This window comes from Phragmites australis, chromosome 8 (assembly GCF_958298935.1).
Source record: "Phragmites australis chromosome 8, lpPhrAust1.1, whole genome shotgun sequence".
NCBI classification, from domain to species: Eukaryota; Viridiplantae; Streptophyta; class Magnoliopsida; order Poales; family Poaceae; genus Phragmites; species Phragmites australis.
The window spans coordinates 27,433,350-27,454,160 of record NC_084928.1 but is presented as its reverse complement, the minus strand read 5'-3'; the positions used below and the strand labels follow the sequence as shown (position 1 = coordinate 27,454,160).

The window sequence follows — 20,811 nt, the reverse complement described above, 5'->3', positions numbered from 1 at the left end:
CTTTGATGGTCACAATATGTGGATTACAAAGTAGTAAAGGCTATTTTTACAATGAGTTGTTAGCTCGATCCCGTGCATGCGGCTATATAACGGGCACAAAATGACTTGGAATCTTTATTAACTGTGACTTAAGCAAGTTAAAATATACAGTTCATTTGAAGCACCGAACGGAAGGTGCCAAATTAGTTATGCTACGATCCTTTTAAAACTATAACCCTCATAAGAAATTCAACCATATTAGGAAATAAAATGCAACACCTCAGAACGTGAAAATTGGTTTTGGGTTGAGGGTGAGAGACAAGAAAAAAGTTGGGGTTGTTGGTATATTTTTGGAACTTCTTATTGTTTACGGAGTATTCTCTGCAATATCGCCGCATATATAATTTCTAGTCAAAGAGGGAAATATTTATCTTTCATGCCTTACAAGCTTGAAAATTGAATTGGGGCGCCAAAGGATGAATGTTTGAGACGTAAGGATTTTATCGGGACTTCACGAAAGTTCTCAAATTGCCAAAAAAAAAAAAAGTTCAGTGCATTCACGCGTTAAGCGTGGGATAGTAAGCTGCCTTTTGACCAATGCGATTGGTAATTATTAAGGGGAGAGAGAGAGAGAGAGAGAGAGAGAGAGAGAGAGAGAGAGAGAGAGAGAGAGAGAGAGGGAGGGGAGGCTAGGACGTCCATTTCGGGAAAGCAGGAGGGGGGAGGGTTCGTTCGTGTGAGTCGATGCGTGTGGCCCTACCCTTTAGGAAGGGAAGGCGATAGGTGCACGTGATGGCTTCCCCTCCTACCGGCAAAGGCAAACCCCCCCAACAGGGTCGCTATCTTTGCTAATAACACTGGTCACCTCCTAACAGCCATCTCATCTTATCCATCTACCTGACCTGATCACCTGCTCCTGGCTGTTGCTGGCCTTGAATCTTGATCATCTTGCACTGCACAGATAACAAAAGTACCCGTCTCATCATCTCTCGGCTAATTCATTTGTAGTTGATAGAGTGTCCTAGCTCAGCTCAACTGACTGGAAGATTTTAGTTTGTTTTGTTTCAGCACATGCATGCATCATTTTCCTATTTCTTTGATGTGAAGTCAAGTACTAAATTATTTATTTTTTGGTAAGCATCCATAACATAGCGGAAACCCATCCAGTTAAAATAAATGATAATTCAATACAAATAACTATTTCTAAAATATTATGTAAAAAAAAAATCAGCGGCGATATGTTCACTAGTGCTTATCTTAGCCAAAAATAGGTCTGACTTTTTTCAGGCGCTTGGAACCAACTTATTTTTATAGTCATCATCTGAGACCCTTAGATCAACATCCAAGACTAGGATTGTGATTGAAAAATGAATTGGTTTAAAGCACTTGAAAAATACCATAATTATGACGACTGCGAAGGCGGCCTTGCCATGTGATGGGCTGACATGTACCCTCTACGTCTTTAATTTTTCTTTTGTTCAGAAACTTCTCCAATGTATTTTAAATGGACTTTTGATTCTAGTCCTAGCCAGGGCTGATGCCGTGCATCCCTAGCAAGGCCTAGCTCTGCTCTTGCTTACAAATAATAGCAATGTACTCCATTCATTTCACAATATAGATCTTAATACTTGGAGTTGCCGTCAGGTGACTGATTTTTCCACAATGGGTAAGAATCATTGTCAGGTGACTGAATTTTCCTTTTCTCTCAGTCACTTCCATTCTATTCGTTGGATGAGGATCCAACGATCTAAATCTCTGCATCCTACGGTAACCCTACCCCTCACTTTCTCTCACCCAGTTCCCCTTGTGGCTCGACGCATAGTGGCCATCCCTCCTATCCCAATGCCCCCCCCCCCCCCCCGCATCCTCCTCCTCCTCACCCCAACGCTGGTGAGCCCTGCCCACGGCCACCTCCCGCACTCATAGCGCCACCCCTAAGCGGCTACTGACACTTAGATGGTGCCGTAGTCGCTTGCCATCTCTCCCTCTGCCCCACCTCCCACCGTCGTCCGCCTTCTTTATCATCTCTAGCCAGAGAGCTACCGGATCTGCCATCATGACAACTCCCCATTCCAGTCCCGTGGATCCACCATCGGCCACCGCCCAACACCCTGCTCTAATCCGGTGGCTAGCTGCACCATCTGCCTTGTCGCGCCACTACTGCCTCCCACCACCGGCTTCCACAGCCGCCACTACTACAAAATAGGTCAATACAGATGGCTAAAAAGGTACAAAGCAAATGGTTCCTCAACTGTCTATGGGAAAGTGTCGAGAATAAAAAAGATAATGTAGACAGTTCATGAACCATCTGCTATGACAAATCACTGCAGACGATAATGGTATAAAATTGTCTGCTATGTCGAATCATTGCAGATGGTCAACAAATAAAAATCGTATGCTATGAGAAATCATTACAGACGGCTGAGGCAAGCAAACCATCTACTATAATGAATCATTACATACGGTTAGTAAACAAAAACCATCTGACATAAGGCCAATATACATACAGATATTCTATATAATCGACAGCAGCTGGTTCCATATTATTGACAGCTGGGTCTGGAGTTGTTAGAATAACTTCGCTAATTCTAGTTGCCTCGCCTTGGAACAATGATATTACTTTTACAATCAATCTTTGCAGTTGATACCTACAAGCTCACATGATTGTATGCAGTCAATTTTCCCCAAAGAGTATTGAGGTTATGGAACCAAAGGAGCCAAAGGATAATCGGTCGCCTATGAAACTATTATAATACTACCACTACTACAACATTGAGCAAGGGAAGGATTGTAAAGGTAGCACAATGATATGAGGGGAAATAAAGGAACTTAAATAATAATAAATGGTGAAAGCATTAGAGTAGATACGAGTAAATAATATGATGCATGCAATAAATAATAAAGACATGCATAGAAAACTTTGGATCATGTGATAGATATAGCTACAAATAATCATAAATATATTGAAGCTAAATGGTCGGTTGCATTATGTTATTATAGGTATGTCACCCTTATATCGCCACTAGTCTAGTTTAGGATGTCATAGGTCTGTTGTCCCCCTTCCCTAGTCAGGTAAGTGTTGAGGTATTAAGATAGAAATTAGACTGTTACATTAGGTTTCATGGAAACATGTGAATCCTCAGATAATGGTGAATTCCCAATGTCGACCTTGTTGATGATTAGTGAAGCAGATTATGTAAATACTTATTTAAAATAGGGATACCTATTCATCAATCGTGCATATCGAAGAAGAGGATACGAGATTTAATACAGGTTTGGTCAGTGCCTCCGTTAGTATATGCCTTGATTAATCTTAGGAGAAGACAATTACAATGGGGTGTGTTTAGATCTACTTCAATAAACCTCGGTGAGGTGTCTCGTATTCTAAATATTGAAGCTCTTATTGAATGAATCTAATCTTGGTTTGAATCTGCTGTGGATCTCCATGGGTTATTTCTGTTTCTATCCGACCACATATTGCTTCTATTTGGCTCTCTCCCTCACTTGTCATGGCTTCCCTCTGGCTTGTTTTCTAGCTTGTTTTCTTGCTCTCAAAGCCTAACCCCTCAATTCATCAAGGAGTTGATATCATCCGCTCATCATAGAATCACCTACACACTAACATAGATATATAACATAGATATATAATCACCTACACACTAACATTAATCCTACACTAGCCTATGTCTCTTTGTTGCCGGGTCACCGAGGGTGGTAGTGTGGCTAATGGTGATGTTGCCAGCGGCACCGCTGTCATTATCATCACCAGAGTCATTAGAGTCAGAGTTTTTGGAGTCACTAGAAACACAATTGTTGGAGTTGCTAGCACCATTGTATTTGTCATCACCGAAGTCCTCATCATCTTCCTCCTCCTTGGAGTTGGAATCGGAGTCATCTTCAGAGCCCTCCTCATCATATTCCTCCTTGGTGGATGCTGAGGTGGAAGCCCTCGTTTGTACCTAGTCAATGAGATGCTAGGATGGGATATTATTGGCATGGGCCTCCTCATGCAGGGCACACATGATAGTCTCATCGTTGGCGGTGGCGACCTCATCTAGGGTGGTAATGACCACCTCATGCACAGGATGCATGATAGTTTCAACATTGGCGGTAGTGTTAGCAACATCAACCATAGCACACTACTGCAAAACCCCTTATCACTGCTAGCTCCAAAACCCCCTTCACTGCTAGTTTTGGAGACGGTTGTCGATAACGAGTAGTGATAGTCTCGACTATCACTACCAGTGTGGAGGACCAGCAATGAAAGATGTTTTCATTGCCGGATGAAGGCTCCAGCCAGTAATGATGCCTTGGGAATCATTGCCGGCTGAAACCAATAGTCGGCAGTGATTCCCAAGCATCATTGCTGGTTGGAGCCTTCAGCCGGCAGTGTTTTGCCTCTCCAGCCTCCCTCCCCTCTCCTCTCTATCCTCCCTTTCTTTGTCCTCTCTGTCCTCCCTCTTTGTCCTCGATCTCTCTGTCACCCTCCCTCTTAATACATGCATACAATGAGACATATATTTAATGTGAATCAATAATAAAGGCACCTTCATTCATACATAGTAATTCATGTCATACAATGAAAGTGCTGGGCATTGACAAACACAAATATATACATAATACTTCTCATAGGTCACCCCCCGAAAAGTCAGTCAAGTTGAACCAGTCCAGTATCCCTCAACCTCTCCTGCGATGAGGATCGCATCTCCGCACGGACAGCTAATGGCGTAAGTACGTCCGGGGACGCCGAGGGGGGGGGGGCAATGGTGGTGGAGCGGAGGACCTAGCCTGGCCTGATCGACCGCATCATCACCTATGCTCCAGGCTCGCCAGCAAGTCAAAGACGTCGAAGTCGGACACCTGAGCGCCACTATGGTTTGAGCCTTTGGCCTCCTCAACAGCGCACTAACGGGCCACCCTCTCATGCTCATCTACAGCACACTCACGGGCCAGCCTCTCATCCTCCTCCTCTTGGGCATGCTTATGGGACGCTACTTCTTGCTCCTCCGCAGTGCACAGTTGCGGGCCAACCTCTCATCCTCTTCCTCTTAGGCACACTTGCAGGCCGCTGCTTCTTGCTCCTCCTTCTCATTATCATTGGAAGACCATTCTATCAAAGAGTCGTCCGATGGTACCAACTTCGAAAACTGGTCAAAGGCCACAACAGGATCCCCTGGACCAAGTGCACTTCTACCACAACTTGTTCAAGGCGATGGCTGGGGAGGTGGACTTCTTCTAGGAGATGGATGAGGAGAGGGAGATCTTTGAGGCGACGGTGGCCCGGAGTGTCATGGAGAGTAAAGGTTCTCAGTATCTGTCCCTAGTGGAAACACTATGTAAGCCTTCTCCCATGCGATGAATGTGTGCTCGTTCTCTCCTATAGAGTTCTCCCCCTCCTCTACGGGTAGTCCACCTCAACATGATGGTACTGGTCTACTGACTCATCTACTTCGACCATGGTGTAGCCCTCCAATATCAGACGTTCGTGAAAATGTTCATGGGAGCTGCATAGATAAGCCACGCCAGAAGCAACCTTGATGGTAATATTTCTAGCACCAATATGTAGTTCACAAGGTGTCCATGCTGTGATGAGGTCCACAGGATAAGTGATGAGGTTAGCTCTCGGAACTCCTGTGCACACACAGCTACTCTGATGATCATCGGGGCTGGAGCACGCAGCATTAGTAGACACTGTCGGTTATTTCTATTCGTTGACAATGGCGCCCCATTGACGCATGAAGGCTTGTTGTACTGCTTGTGCTATCTTTTCTTCTATATGTTTCCTCTCCTTTTGTAGCGCTTGTTCAAGCATTTCCATCATCCTAGCTTATTTTGCCTCTCGTTCTGCATCTCACTCTGCTCGGGATCTCTTTCAACCCTTGTAACTGTCGACGTCGCTTGGGAATCCATATTTGCATCCCATCACCCCGACGCATCGTGCATGACCATATTGCTCTTTGTTTCCCAGTGCCAAAGGTGAGCTCATCCCTATCCCTGTCTAGCTTGAAAGAGCCTTGTGAAGACTGCTCGTGGGCTTCCGCAAGCTTTTTTGCAAGAGTTTGCGTCACTTCCTGGTCTTTGGAGGTCGTAAAACATAGGCTTTCATCAGAAGAGTAAGAAGCCCCCCTCCCAAGAAGGAAGTGTGTCGACCGTTCGCTCTAGCCCTCCATCTTACGAATGACACCTCTCTCTCGCAGTTCATCTAGCTATTGTTGCCACTATTGTTCTTTCCTCACGTACCCACGACTGACTTGTATGGCCCCAGAACTCTCTCTGGTGAAGTTGTCTCCCCTGCTTGTGAGACCTCTGTGATCACAAACCGTCTCGTAGGCATCTTCGAGGAACCTCGGGGTATGATGCCACTCCTGGGATTGCTCCTTGTCATGACCCTCAGAGCATCAGACATCTGCACATAAGGGAAAATAATATTAAGAACCTATATGATAATATGTCGAATAGATGTATTCTTCTACTTATGAATTATCGCAGCACCTCCACAGGCATCTATTTGGTCTAGATTGAGGTAGTGGCTTAGGCTACCTTCTTCAATATTTGACGGCAGCACTGCAACTCCTTCTAGCATCTAGGCTGGATCGGTGGTTGGTGGTGCCATCTCTTTCTAGAAGTTCTACATACGATGACAATGAGTGGTTGATTATTCTACATATACAGAGCCGAGGAAGGAGGGAGATAGAGATAAAGCCGATGAGGGAGGGAAAGATGCCATCGAAAGCGAGATTACCATGAAGGAGTCGATAGATAGAATGCATGCACATATAATATTGTAATTGAGTATATTATGACTACATTTAACAAAAATAAGTCACATCTTACGTAGCAAAATAAGCACAGATATGCACAAAGGTACTGACAAGTGACACATTGATCTTACAAGTCACATCATCTTACATAGCAAAATAATGATTACAACAAGAACTAGGATTATGACATCTTTACACATGAAATTAAATTTCTCTTTTATTTTCAAAGGTAGCCAGTTTTAGCTTGACCTGGATGTCTTGACTGTTGTATGCCGTAACAGCTTCCTGTTTGGACTTGTGTAATAACCATCCCAGTCGAGCTTTGCATTCATATGGATGGTCTCCAATTTTATCATTTTCAAAAAGAAAAACAAGTATGAAAATAGTGCAATTTTAATACAACACATAACAGGAGTAAAAAAGAAATACAACCTCAGTGTACAGCAAGAACTAGACAATAGGTGTATAAAAGTGCTCTCAGGAAATGAATAACAACTGGCCCCAGGACAATCAAGGTCCTGCCCCCTAATTGTTCTATTGAGTACATCAACGACTGGACACTTACTAAATTCTCATCTAGTTATTAGAACCTGGACAGAATTCTCAAAAATCACACAATATCATCATGGACAGTGCTGCTGTACCAAAATCAGAGAGCACAGATTCTGAAATGGACAAGCAATTTCCTACGAAGACAGAAATAGGGACTGAAGAGCATGATTCAAACAAGTAATGACAGATCAAAAAGGATGAATCAACTTCCTTATCCAGAATCTGATATGCTAATCAATATCTGAACTTATAGCAGCACACCGTCTAGGGATCCAATTGTAATAGGTAGCCCACAGCAGAGACAACACAAGAAAAATATCTCGGTATACAAATACAGACCAGCAAGAATCATCAACAAGTCTCACTAGGGGCTACAACAAATATCAAAGAACTAGAGAATCACAGGTCTAAACTATTGTACTCAGTAAATTGTCTAGTCTCAATGTATCAATTCATCAACGAGCAAAGGGAATATGTACCAGTACTATCCAGAAGAGAAGAGGGGAAATACTCATAAGCATCATTAGAACACACAAAAGGACCGAGGCAATATCTATTCTTATCATTTGAACACACAAAAGGACTAAAGGAGCATATATGTTCTTATTATTTGAATACACAAAAAGACTACAAGCAGCATTTATTCTTATCATTTGAACACATAAAAGGACCGATGCTGCATATCTATTTTTATCATTTGAACACACAAAAGGACCACGAGCAGCATCTGTTCTTATAATTTTAACACATAAAAGGACCAGCACATAAGCATGTATTCTTATCATTTGAACACACAAGCAGCTGGCCATGAATCAGTATGAACTTGCACTGAAACCCTAGGAATCAGAGGGGGAAGGAGATGAAGGAGGAGCCGGGAGGCCTACCTCAACGTCGGGGTGGTTGTCCACAACGACGACGGTGGTGGACGAGGACGCAGGGCATGGCGATTGAAGTTTCTATTTGCTTGCATCGGGTTCTTACTTCTTTCTTACTGAATTAATAGATGAAAGACGTCAAGCAAAGGCTTTTGTTTAAGCCAAGAGTTTCAAAACCTAGGTTATACATATCACCCAACAACATGTCAAGGATTGTATCTCTTGAATAGGCGTATGAAAGATGTCATGGCCTGAGATGGCTTGGATGGCGAAGTTTTCAATCGGTTCAAATCTAATAGCCAGCTTCTTTCGCTATCGATGTTCCATGAACAAGAATATCTCTCTTATTGTCTGAATTAAATGGAGAATCCAGGGTCTATTATTTCATTCTACCTTACAATTTTGCTAGATACAAAACATTAAAATAGCGTTGGCTCCTCAGCATCGGGGTGCTCGTCGGGGTGGAGGTGGTGGGCTCCTCGGTGTCGGGGTGGTGGTCCTTGGCGGCGGTGGACGAGGGCACAGTGTATGGTAGCACGAGCTCCCTGGCGTTAAGGAGGAGGCAACGAGCTCCTCAGTGTCGGGGTGGTGGTCCTCGACAGCGATGGACGACGGCACAAGGCACGGTAGCGTGGGTTCCTCAGCGTCATGAGACAATTCGGCGGAGGGCACATGGTAGGAAGGGGAAAAATTTTCTAGGTGTCAGAGGGCGTAGGCGTTGAGCACTTTTATAGGGGAGGACTTTCACTACAAGCTCAAGATGAAGACCGGGAGTGAAAGGGGATCTTCACTGCTAGCTCAATAGGACAACCGGCAGTGAAACATATTTCACTGCCAGTCCAAGAAATCCACCAGTAGTGAAACAAATTTCACTGCTAGTCGAATATGTTCATCGGTAGTGAAACCTCTTTCACTGTAGGTCTGGGGTGCAAAAAATTTGTTTTAGCTGCGCTCGCGCATGCCCGCCGAGACTCGAACCCACGACCTGCCCCAAGTAAGATAGAACAATTAAACTGCTGAGCTACTCAAGTGTTTCTGAATTAGTGTATACTATCTATGTTTATTAACATTTTGTTGACCTAAAATCCTAATGCAAAAAATTTATTCAATTTTCTAATTCACACCAAAGTTTCTGTATTGGGGCTTGCTATATATCTTAAATTCATCAATAAATATTTTAAATCATTAAAAATTAAAAATAAATATGTTCATAACTATAGCTATTGTAAATCATGTAATATGCAAATAGCAATATGCTAGTGCTATTGCTAATTCATTAAAAATCAAAAATAGTAATACATAGCAATAGTGCTTGTGCTATTGCTAATTCATTAAAAATCAAAAATCAATATGCTCGATAATAAAGACATCTTCCATCATAAACTACAAATTAAAGCTTCTCAAAATATAAGTGAGGTATAATTGCATTTAAAATAAATTCATACATAGTAATTAATACAATTTAATAATTTTGTCTTAACGATTCACCCTTCATTATGATAACGACATACATACGGTGGGTTGTCGGTATCTTCCATGGGACCTAGGTTGACGTCCTCTTCGAAAGGAGGTAGCGCATCAAATTAATTGTAGTCTTCCTCCTCAACGATATTCTCCACTCCAATAATCCTTCTTTTTTCTTGAAGAAACACGTGGTGCTCCTCCTTGTTAGCTGGGTCCAATGAGTTTTTTTTGTACCATCCCTAGAAATTTTCTTTATTATTCAACCCATACATGCATGATATACATATAGTGATAACTTATCAAAATTAAACAGCATATTCACCCTCAGGATCAACCGCATGACACTCGGCAACGTCATTCTCTAAAAAGTGATAAAGTGCATCAAAATGAGAATGAATAAAATGTAATGAGATGTGATCCAAACGACATGAAATATGGTAGAGATGTAGTGCATGAGGTTATGAATGCAGTAGAAGAATAATCACATGAACTAGAGTTCATTTGCCGAGTTAATTAACGAAATTACATGCTTGCTATTTTTAAATCCGAAATTATATAAGGTAGTTCAAACAAAATCACATGAGGGAACACATGAAAAAAGGTATTTTTACTGTGTACGGTATACATATAAAAGACATAGAAAAATTAGTTTCACATTTATGATTTTTATTAATTTCTTTAGAAATTAATCAATTTTAAAAGGCTTAATCAAGATTAACAAAGAATTAGTGCTAAAGAAGCATTTCATGCTTGAAATATATTTCTCCTATACAGAGCATGACAAAATAAGATTAACAAAGTTGGATTGACCAATTTTGGATATTTCAAGGTTTAATTATGGATTAACAAGTTACAACATCTTTAATGAAATAGAGGTATTTTAGTGGACATTTCATGCATGCATATATTTTTATCATGTACATCATGACAAAACAAAACTAGTAAACTTGGTTTCATATTTTTCTGAGCTCTAGATATTGTTCTATAAATTATTTTAGCAGATTTATCAATACAACTTATATTCCTTTTGGCATTTCTGGATTTTCCAACTTTGACCGGTTGCTGGCGGCGAACGTCAGTGGAGCTTGGCCGGGGAGGGGTACCAAAATTCTTAACGCACTTTGGCGAACTCATTTGAGGAGTCGACGGTGGCATGTACAGCTGCAAGCATGGCCGGCGGCGACCATGGTGGGCGGTGGAGCTAGGCCGATGGTGGTGGTGCACTGCCGAGGGAGAGAGTGGAAGGGAAGGGAGCAGCAAGGTTCCTTGGACCGCGGTGAAGCTCACCGTGCGTTTGGCTCGGGCAGAGGCAGCTCACAACTCGAATTCATCGATGTGGTGGGCGAGCTTGTAGTGGCGGCCGATGGAGCACTGGGCTGACGACAGGCTACGATTGAACTAGCGCGCAATAGATTGGGTATGGCATTGTGGAGCTCACCGAGCAATGGAATTGGACGGAGAGGGTTCAGAAGCGGTGATGCGTCTGTGAGGGCGACGAAGGTCACCGGGGACGATGCTGTGCTCGGGATTGGGGGAGGGCCATTGTTTTATACTATGCACATCACTGCTAGCTCATCCCACTAGCTGACAGTGATGTCCATCTATCACCGCTGGTCAGTGGCTTAAGCCGACAATGATGAGGTGGTTGGGCATCACTGCCGGCTCAAGCCATCGGTCGACGGTGATTCCCTTTATCACTGCCAGTTCATAAGCCACGATAGCTGGTTCTTCCCGCACAGCCTACAAACCGGTGGTGATGGCCAATCACTACCAGCCCGTAAGGAATTAGCAATGATGGATCGGCATATAAGCCTGGTTCTGTAGTAGTGGCAATGAGTTCGCAGGGAAAGTGTGATGGCCCCATCATTGCCAATGTAATCGATGTTCATGACCTCCTTCTTCTCTTCCCCCTCATCGTCGCAGTGGTAGCGTATGTCCTCCTTGTCGCCATCATTTTTTGAGAGAGTCCCAATTGATAGTACTATACTCTGGGTAGGCCACCCAAACTTGTGATGATCGCTCGTTCGGGGAGGGTGGCGTGTGGGAAGATGAATTCATTACAGTGGGAGGAGTGAGTATTGTGAGTTGAAAGGAGGAAAGGAGAAGAGGATCAATTGGAAGCAAGAATAAAGACTAGGAAGACAAAGAGGAACTAATGTTTCCCATGTGAATAAACTTACTAACATCGGTTAATATTCCTAACAAAGGTAATGCACAACCATCTGCAATGCATGTTGGGGTTTTCTAGGAGAAGTTTGTATTACAGAGGGCTCGACGGCACAAACCATATGCAATATAGGGTGTGGGTTTCTCGGAGCAGGTTGAATTGTAGACGGTTAGAGCTCTTCCACCCTCTGCATAGTTCTCTATTGCGGACAGTTTTTGGGAAAGCCATCTGTAATATAACTTATCATTAGCTTAGTTTTTTTAACAGGTGAAACCTATAATTGAACATTAAGATTAATTCTTGTGCATTTCAGATGAGAAAAATATAAGCAGGTAGATTTAGACAGTTTAACTATAATATATATTAGGTTCTTATACATTTAAAAAGTTAGAACATCCAGCCCGCATGTACTTCACTAGTTATTGTGTGCATGCATCTCTAGCCAAAATGAAACAAAAGTCAGAACATCCATGAATATCTAGATTTATCCCTTAGATCACTACATTCTTGCACTAGCTAGCAATAATTATTCAACTACAACAAATTAATAGCTATATACTACAACTAGCTACATACAATACTATCTAGATACCTCTACTATATCTTTGGACGCTTTGATGCCGATGGGCCATCAGCATCATCCTTGGTAGATAGGTTCGAATACATACCTTATGCAGTTGGAGCTGCTCCATCGCCACCATCGTCTTCCTCCTTGTACTCATTTCTCCTCCTCCTCAGGCAACTCCTCATCTTCGGGGTCCTCCTCAGGATCCTCTTCGTCATCGAGGTCCTCCATGGGCTTCTCATCCTCTAGGTCCTCATAGTCGATCTTGGCCACTTCCTCTTAATCTCTTTCGGTCATGTCATCGGTCTCGGGCACCTCCTTCTACCATTCTTTGAGCTCAGCATCGGTCTAAAGCACCTCCTGATCTTCTTCGGGCTCGTTGTTGTCAACCTCCATGAGCTTCTCATCCTCACTTGTCTCCTCATCCTCACCCACCTTTTACTCTTCTTCAAGCTAGCCATACACCTCTTCCTCATTCCTGGCCGACAGATCTCGGCTAGCATCTCTTTGCCTCCAGTACCATATCCCAATTTGATGAATAAATCTACCGCACAATCATCGTCGACCTGCTCATAATAGTTGGAGGAAAGCATAGGTGAAGGCTAGCTGAACGGCAATGGAATGTGGTATAATGACGATGAGGAGGAGGATTCAATGGCGAAGTCAGTGGAGTGAGTGAGTAGGTCTATGTGAGAAAACCCTAATTGGCTCCCGTGCTATTGTATCACTCCCACCAAACATAATGTCGATGGGTATATGGCAAAGCCATTTGCATTTACATAACATTCCACCTTTACACATATGGCAGATGGTTCCATCAAATAGATGGCTCCAATACATGGATATAATGCAGATGTCTGAAATATGCCACCATTTGTGGACGATGGCCCTGTGTGTGTTATGTTTCTAGTTGATTTTCCTGTGTGGCCAAATTTTACTAGGTTGTTTTCAAATAGTTTCCTATAGAGCCATATGCAGATGGGTTTTGGGAATCATATGCTATATCACCTCAGATTGACATTTTTGTGTGGAAGTGCCCCTTCTTCCCTTTATAGTTGGGGTTCTAGGTGAACCCCAAACCCTAACCACCCTTACCCTAACCTGGCAGTGGGCGACAGTAGCGCGGGTTGTGGATATGTCGAAGAAAAGGAAGACGAGCAAGGGAGCAAAAATCACAAGGTAAGATCATGCGATGGCACTACCACAGAATCATTGAAAGCAGATGGTATATCACAGACGATTTCGTAGGAGCCATCACAGACTAAATATCCTCAGACAAGTTCTAAGATAGACATGTTGGTAATAAGTCAGACATCTAGGTGTGCATGAATTCACAACGGTTTTTATAAATCCGTATGTCTCTATCATACAGACACATACAACTTTTATAAAAAATCTGTTTGTGATATTATCACAAATGGTTTCTTGTAAGATCCGTTTGTGTCTAATTCATAGACATAGATGGATTTTTATAAAGACTCATATGTATTTAAAGACCTGTGGGTGTTTTCAAATTTGATCGCCCGTTTCCCCTATCTCTTTTGACTTTCAACACACATAAGCCGCTCGTATCTGAAGGCTCTTTTGGCTTCACAAACACATCCCCTTGTCTCTCCTCAATATAAAGTGACGAGGAGTGTTCTTCCTCACTTGCCATATCCAAATGTACCACTGCATTGAGAAGGGAGGAGTGTTTTGTTTTTTCACTCGCTATCCGCATCAGAGAAGCTAGATCTCGGTGGGGGCCAAATCCCTTTCATTGCACTGAGGTGAGTATCATATGGTTTCTTTCATTGCACCGAGGTTTTCATTACTTTGATCTGTGCAACTGATGGCACATCGTTGTTTCTGTCGTAGATTTGCAATAGCGCAATTCACGACATTCAGGAGGTGGTAGGATGTGGTTGTCTCTATGACGGCTTCGATGGCGTAGATACTTGGCGTTAACTTTGGCCCGGTGCAGTTCGTCTTCTTTGTTGCTACGAAGGCCCCCTACATCGACCCTACGTATGCTATCAACCACGTTCTCCATTCGGTTATACTAAATAAAAATTTCTCCATTATTGTTCATCGGAATGGAGACATTTTCGTCAACTGTAAGACATGATTGAATGCTCATTTCTTACTTAACCATGGCTAATGGTTTGGTAGCAATGTAGTCCGATTCTGGCTAATGCGTGAGATCATCAAGGTGCAGCCAAATTCGGAATGACTGTAAGCTGCTAATTGAAGATAATTCTTGGGTTTACATTGTGCTGAAATGTAGGAGGCTGAGATGATGTCTACCATCTCATCTTTTTGAAAGACGGCATAAATCGACACAAGTTTGTCGATCACTTTTCGTCTTTTTGGAAAACAACGTTGTCATGATGTCCATCATATCATCGTTTAGAATATGATGTCGATTGACCAATAATGATGTATATCTAGCTAGTTTTATGTGTTCTAAATAACGTGTGATCGATGTTATTAATAATTTGTTATCCATGTTCTAAACAATGTATCAATGTGCTTAATTTGAGAATCATAAAATATATATATGTGTGACCATTTTCCTCCTATTAGCAAATTTGCTTCCTGACTCTCGGCCAGGAAGCAAATTTGCTTATAAGCGGAAATGGAGACACAGACGGTTTAAAAAAAAATCCTTCTATGACAATAAACACAGACGAGTGCAAACAAAACCCATCTGTGACTCTTAGTTATCATAAAAAGGTTTAAAAAAAACACCATCTATTACTTTTACTTCTCGTAAACGGTTATCTAAAAAATCTGTCTGTGTATAAGTGTATTGTAAATAGTTCTAAAATTGTTTATAACAAAATCGATATTATATATACTTTTACAGAGACAGAATCTATAACCGTCTGTGATAGTGTTTAAAATCCATATATAAATACTCATATCGGATCGTGTGGGGAAAATCGATTGAGATTTCTGTGATTTTCAGTCACCTGACCTTGACACATTCCGTTCCACTATCTACTCCTTTAATCCTGTAAGGGACTAGTAATACAATCCATGCATTGTACCGTCATGGGCGATGTACGCTTATGCATGTATTGCACCACAGACACCCACTACAGGTGCTCGATCAATCAGTAATGTAGCAGGTAATAATGGAGAGTACACGCAATCTCGAAAAAGGCTACAGATCTAGCTATGTTGTTTTGCCGGGAGAGACACGGCGGACATGGAAAAAAGATCTCCGGCAGCAGTTTCCAGCCACTGATCTTCGACGGGTGTTTGTTGTTGCACGTACGCATTCACATGGTCACAGCCAGGCATTGTACGGTTGCCCACAGTGATATATGATCGCAGCAAAGAGAGCGAAGGATCGAGCAACAACCATGCATCAGACCAAGCCTATGTTTAGCTACATGGGCGGACCCAGTGTATAGCGAATGATTCCAATGAACTTAGTCTTTTTTTATAAAATTACAAAGACTTAGTTACTAATAACTCCGGCTCAATTTTCAGATTGTATCCACGATCGACGATTGGCATGCAACTTGTCCGTTCGTGCGTGCGTACGTGTCTGCAGGTGACGACGTTGGTTGGTTGCGCAGTTGCACTGCACCAATAATTAAGGAAAGCGGTCCTAGCAGCCTAGCAAATTATGTCAGATTATACTTAAAGTTAATTAACATCACTGCCTAGCCTAAGGACATCAACACAAGATTTGAGATGCTTTGACTAATCCGGTTAGAATAAGTCATCTTGGTCGCTTGAGGAAGAACAACGACAGGAGCTATCTTTAGTAAAGGTGAAAATAAACTTTGTAGTTTCTAGAATCAAAGTTTAAGATCTCAATTTATTTCAGAAGTATAGCTTGCCAATAAGTCTTATACTGGCACTAATTTTGAGACAAACCTTTAGCAAGGAATGACTAAGCTAAATATGATGCATACCACTTATATGCTAAACATAATACTTAATTTTTATAGGTTAAACATCAATAATTTTTTTATCCAAACTTTCACAATGTCATGTGTCTGGCAGCACACTTGATATGTTGTTACTTAAAACAAAATTGCACTCAATCATAATAAGTTTCGAGATAGAATCTTTAGTCAAAAGAAGATTTTCCTTATTCTTAATGTGGATTTCTCATTATCCAATAGCCTTATGACATGCCACAAGTCCGTTTGCATCGTTAATGATGTCTTAAGAAATTGATTAGAACCATTCCACAATATGGCTCCTCCGACAAGGGTGAAGATTTGATTTAATGTAAATTTCTTAATATCGACACACATTGCATAATTGGTGTCTAAATAACCCACAACTTTATTGTACAACTTTATGGTTATTAGACTTCTTATATGTGAGTATGTAAACATTAGCACCCTGTGTATAACACAGAGCTATCTTTAGTAATTTTCCAGTGGTCCAGTCCTGGATCAATATCTGCTAAGCATCCCGGTTACCAACGTTAATGACGATGCATACAAACTTAGATACATATAATATTCAAGACTGCGGTAGTATAAGAAAAACTTTTATCACCCTTCAATAATTGGAGTAAACTCCTTTAATATTGGACCTATCTTCATGAATCTTAATAGTTAAAACATGAGAGGCATCACCAAGATAATCTTAATATCCAGAAGAGAAACAAAATCTTTTGGTCTTAAACATTAATATCCCTATTGCTGATAGTCAACAACATATCATCTATATAAATAACTAAGAGGTTAAAATTACTCCCACTGATCTTAATATAATCTTAAGGTTAAAACTTAAGGTATCTTTTATGTCAGGCTCATATTGTTCAGAATCAACTAGAGGAAAAACTTTTTGAGATAAAGGATTGCTAATCTCTCGGACTTTCAGTATTGGAACATAAGCTTGGTTGTCCTCAAGTATAGTTTTACTTGCACTATGTAAGAAACTAATAAAGGAGACACCGCATTAGTGATAGCTACTCAACATGCTTCACTAATGTCCTATTAGTGACGAGTCTAATAAGTACGCGCTACTAATGTCCCTTCTGATCGGGACTAGATATTTTAGATCACTCATTAGTGATGGATCGTAACATGACCCGTCACTGATGATAATAGTGATGGATCGTCCTAGGCTAGTCATCAGTGACGAGTTAAGTTGTAACTCATCATTAATGATAAGATCATTAGTGAGGGTCGTTCTAGGCCAATCATTGGTGATGGGTCAAGTTGTGACCCATCACTAATAATAAATTATCAGTGACGGGTCGTCCTTGATCAATCATTAGTAATGGGTCACAACTTGACCCGTCAATAATGATCCACTCATTAGTGATGGGTCATCCTATATCAGTCATTAGTGACAGACCAACTTGTAATCCATCACTAATGACCACTCCAATCACTAATGACGGTATTTCCAAATATTTTTTATTTTTATTTTATTTTTCTCTTATTTTTTCTTACCTCAGCGGCACTAGAATAGGAATTATTGTACATTTCTGCACAAGTTTGATGTAAGGTATGATAGCTATGGACACAAACGCGCGCTTTGAAAACGGTGCAGAAACTTCCGGCGGCGAGAACTTAATCTTCGAAGCCGTTTTTTGGCCTAGCCGCAAATATTTTTTGGGGGCGAAAACTTTGTCGGGTTCGGAGAATTTTTCGAGGCCCAAAACAGTTTGGAAGATTGAGTTCTCACCCCTGGAAATTTATGCACTGGTTTTGAAACGTGTATTTGTGTCCATAGCTGCCACACCTTACATCAAACTTGAGCAGAAATGTACAATAGTTCCTATTCTAGTGCTGCTGAGGTGAGAAAAAATAGGAGAAAAATATAAAATATTTGCGAATACCGTCATTAGTGACTGGAGTTGGTCATTAGTGATAGATTACAAGTTGATCTGTCACTAATGACTGGTATAAGATGACCCATTATTAATGAGTGTATTATTAGTGATAAGTGAAGTTGTGACCTGTCACTAATAACTGACCTAGACGACCCGTCACTGATGAACTTGTCATTAGTGATGAGTCACATCTTGACCCGTCAGTAATAACTAGCCTAGAACGACTCGTCACTGATGACCTTATCATTAGTGACAGACCACAACTTGACCCGTCACTGATGATAATCAGTGACAGGTCATGTTACGATCCGTAACTAAGGACCACTCATTAGGAACAAGTTTATAGCTAGTCCTGATCAGAAGGGACATGGGTGACGTATCCTTATTAGATCCATCACTAATAGGACATTAGTAACCCATATTAAATAGTCGTTATTAATAAGGTGTCTTCTTTACTGATTTCTTATACAGTGGAAACATCATCGGTGCCCAGGCTATATGCATATGGTCCACGGCCGCATGTGTGTTGTTAATTGGTGTACAAGCTAGGTGTCTCGATCATTGCATCGCCCTGTTCCAAACATCCAGGGACCGATCGATCCAGAAGCTGCATGCGTGTTGTTAGCCTATCTCTAGCATGCCTGCAGTCACGCATCGTGTCTGCTGAACTGCAGACTCCATGGAGCGTCGGTTCGTCCTGGCGCTCGATCCAGCATGCATAGATGCTTTGTTCCTTTCGTCTTTGCCATGTACAACGCCAGGCGCTTGAAGCAGGCAGCTATGGCGCTTTCCTTGCCACAGTGGAGCTCAGCCCGAGTGCCCAGGGACTATCCGCTTGAGCAAGCGTTCGACGCCAGGAGCAAGCTGAAGAGTCTCCGATCCAGGGGAGGCAGGCGCTCCAAGCCTGCCATGTTTCACCGTGATTTGGATAGGGAATCGAAAAACAGTCGGCCAGTAAAAAAAATCGTCGCTGCATGCGTTACGTTTGATGGACGCTTATACGGGCTCTTAAGCACATAAAACTACCTAAACATCTATAGAATAGTTGTTTTCATTGAAGGTTAAGACTCTTATACAGGTGTTTTGTTATTATTATTATTTCTTATTAAGCACCTATCTAAGATTCACTACCGGAGACAGCTTCTTTGCTGAGTGCCTCAGGCACTCGGCAAAGGACGATATACACTCGGCAACGGCTTTGCCGAGTGCTACACTCGGCAAAGGGCGCTCGGTAAAAAATTTGTCGGCAAAGATCTCTTTGCCGAGTGCAATTTATCGGGCACTCGGCAAATGCTTTGCCGAGTGCCAATGAATCAAACACTCGGCAAAGGTGGCGTCTGTGCCGAGTGCCACCTGGAGGACACTCGGCAAACAGGCCATCTTTGCCGAGTGCCTGGACCGTGGCTCTCGGCAAAGCGGAGGCCTCTTTGCCGAGTGTCATGGCCATTGCACTCGGCAAAGTGACTGAAAACAGTCTTTTTTATTTGTTTTTGACATCCCATCCAAACAAACAGATATATATATATAACAAACATCACCAACATCACATATATATCATCAACAGCACATACATATCACCAACAACACATATATATCACAAACATCACATGTCTCACAATATATCACAAATAAGTTCACAAGTAATCCAAGTGCTCCATCATCTACAACCATAATTGCAAATAGAAGTACCATTAACAACTACAAGTATCATCACCAAGATGGTCAATGAAACTGATTTGGTGAATGATTCGCTGAAGCATGAGGATCGTTCGATGCCGCCGATTGATTCTGCACAAAGGAGAAGAGATTGCATGTGTGAGACAAGATAAATATATACCATACATGAATAAAATTTTCATACTCCACTAGGTCTGACCGTAAGCATGAACATACAAACTAAAACATTTATACTCACAGGAGTAGAATAGTGAGGAGGTGGAGGTGGAGGTGGAGCGAATAGCGAAGGTGGCGGAGTCACACCCGTAGCGGCGCCAATACTTTGCATGTACTGAAGAATCTCCACCATCCTCCGCTGCTCGGCCTCCATCGTCGCCTGCATTTGCTCCCGTATCCTCCTCTCTTGTTCCAGCTGGGCCTACAATATATTCACCCTAATGTTACAATAATGCAAAGGAAAGGTATGAAAAAACCAATGAACGACGAATAAACCAGGAATAACCTCGAGTGCCTCCACCCGGTGGTGTGAAGTGTCCTTCCGAGGTCGTATGGCCGGGCTCGTGCTCGTGCTGCTTGCTCGAATCTGGGAGAGACTGGGAGTAGCGGCCGAGTCGATTGCGCCGTCGCCAATCCAGTATCGCCCATGCTTCTGTTGCAGCCATCATTCCATAAGGATTGAACCCATCTGTTGCCAGCGCAACACGTACATTACGAGCCTCTTTAGCTTTCTCATGATGAATGCCATCGAAGTGGGTCCATGCTTCACCATCGGATGCATGTACCATCCTGTCAGGATTGTATCGTTTGCCATTTTTGTGCCATGTCATCTGTTTCGCGGATTCCTCGGTCATGTATAGCCGTTGGATCCTCGGTATGAACGGAAGGTGCCGTAGGATTGTCACGGGAATGTCAAGCTGCCTCTTCTGGCCATCACCAGAATCTACCTCCAGGAACCTAGATGATTTACACTTTGG

General features: G+C 42.2%; 1 long non-coding RNA gene across 1 annotated transcript; it reads right to left on the bottom strand.

Annotated features, from left to right (window-relative positions):
• Window positions 1–19,752: 19,752 nt before the first annotated feature.
• Window positions 19,753–20,479, bottom strand: LOC133926889 (uncharacterized). Its single transcript, XR_009911199.1, has 3 exons — window positions 20,340–20,479; window positions 20,076–20,255; window positions 19,753–19,948 (listed from the first exon to the last, which is right to left on the bottom strand). It is a non-coding gene; the product is annotated as an uncharacterized LOC133926889 (long non-coding RNA).
• Window positions 20,480–20,811: the final 332 nt, after the last annotated feature.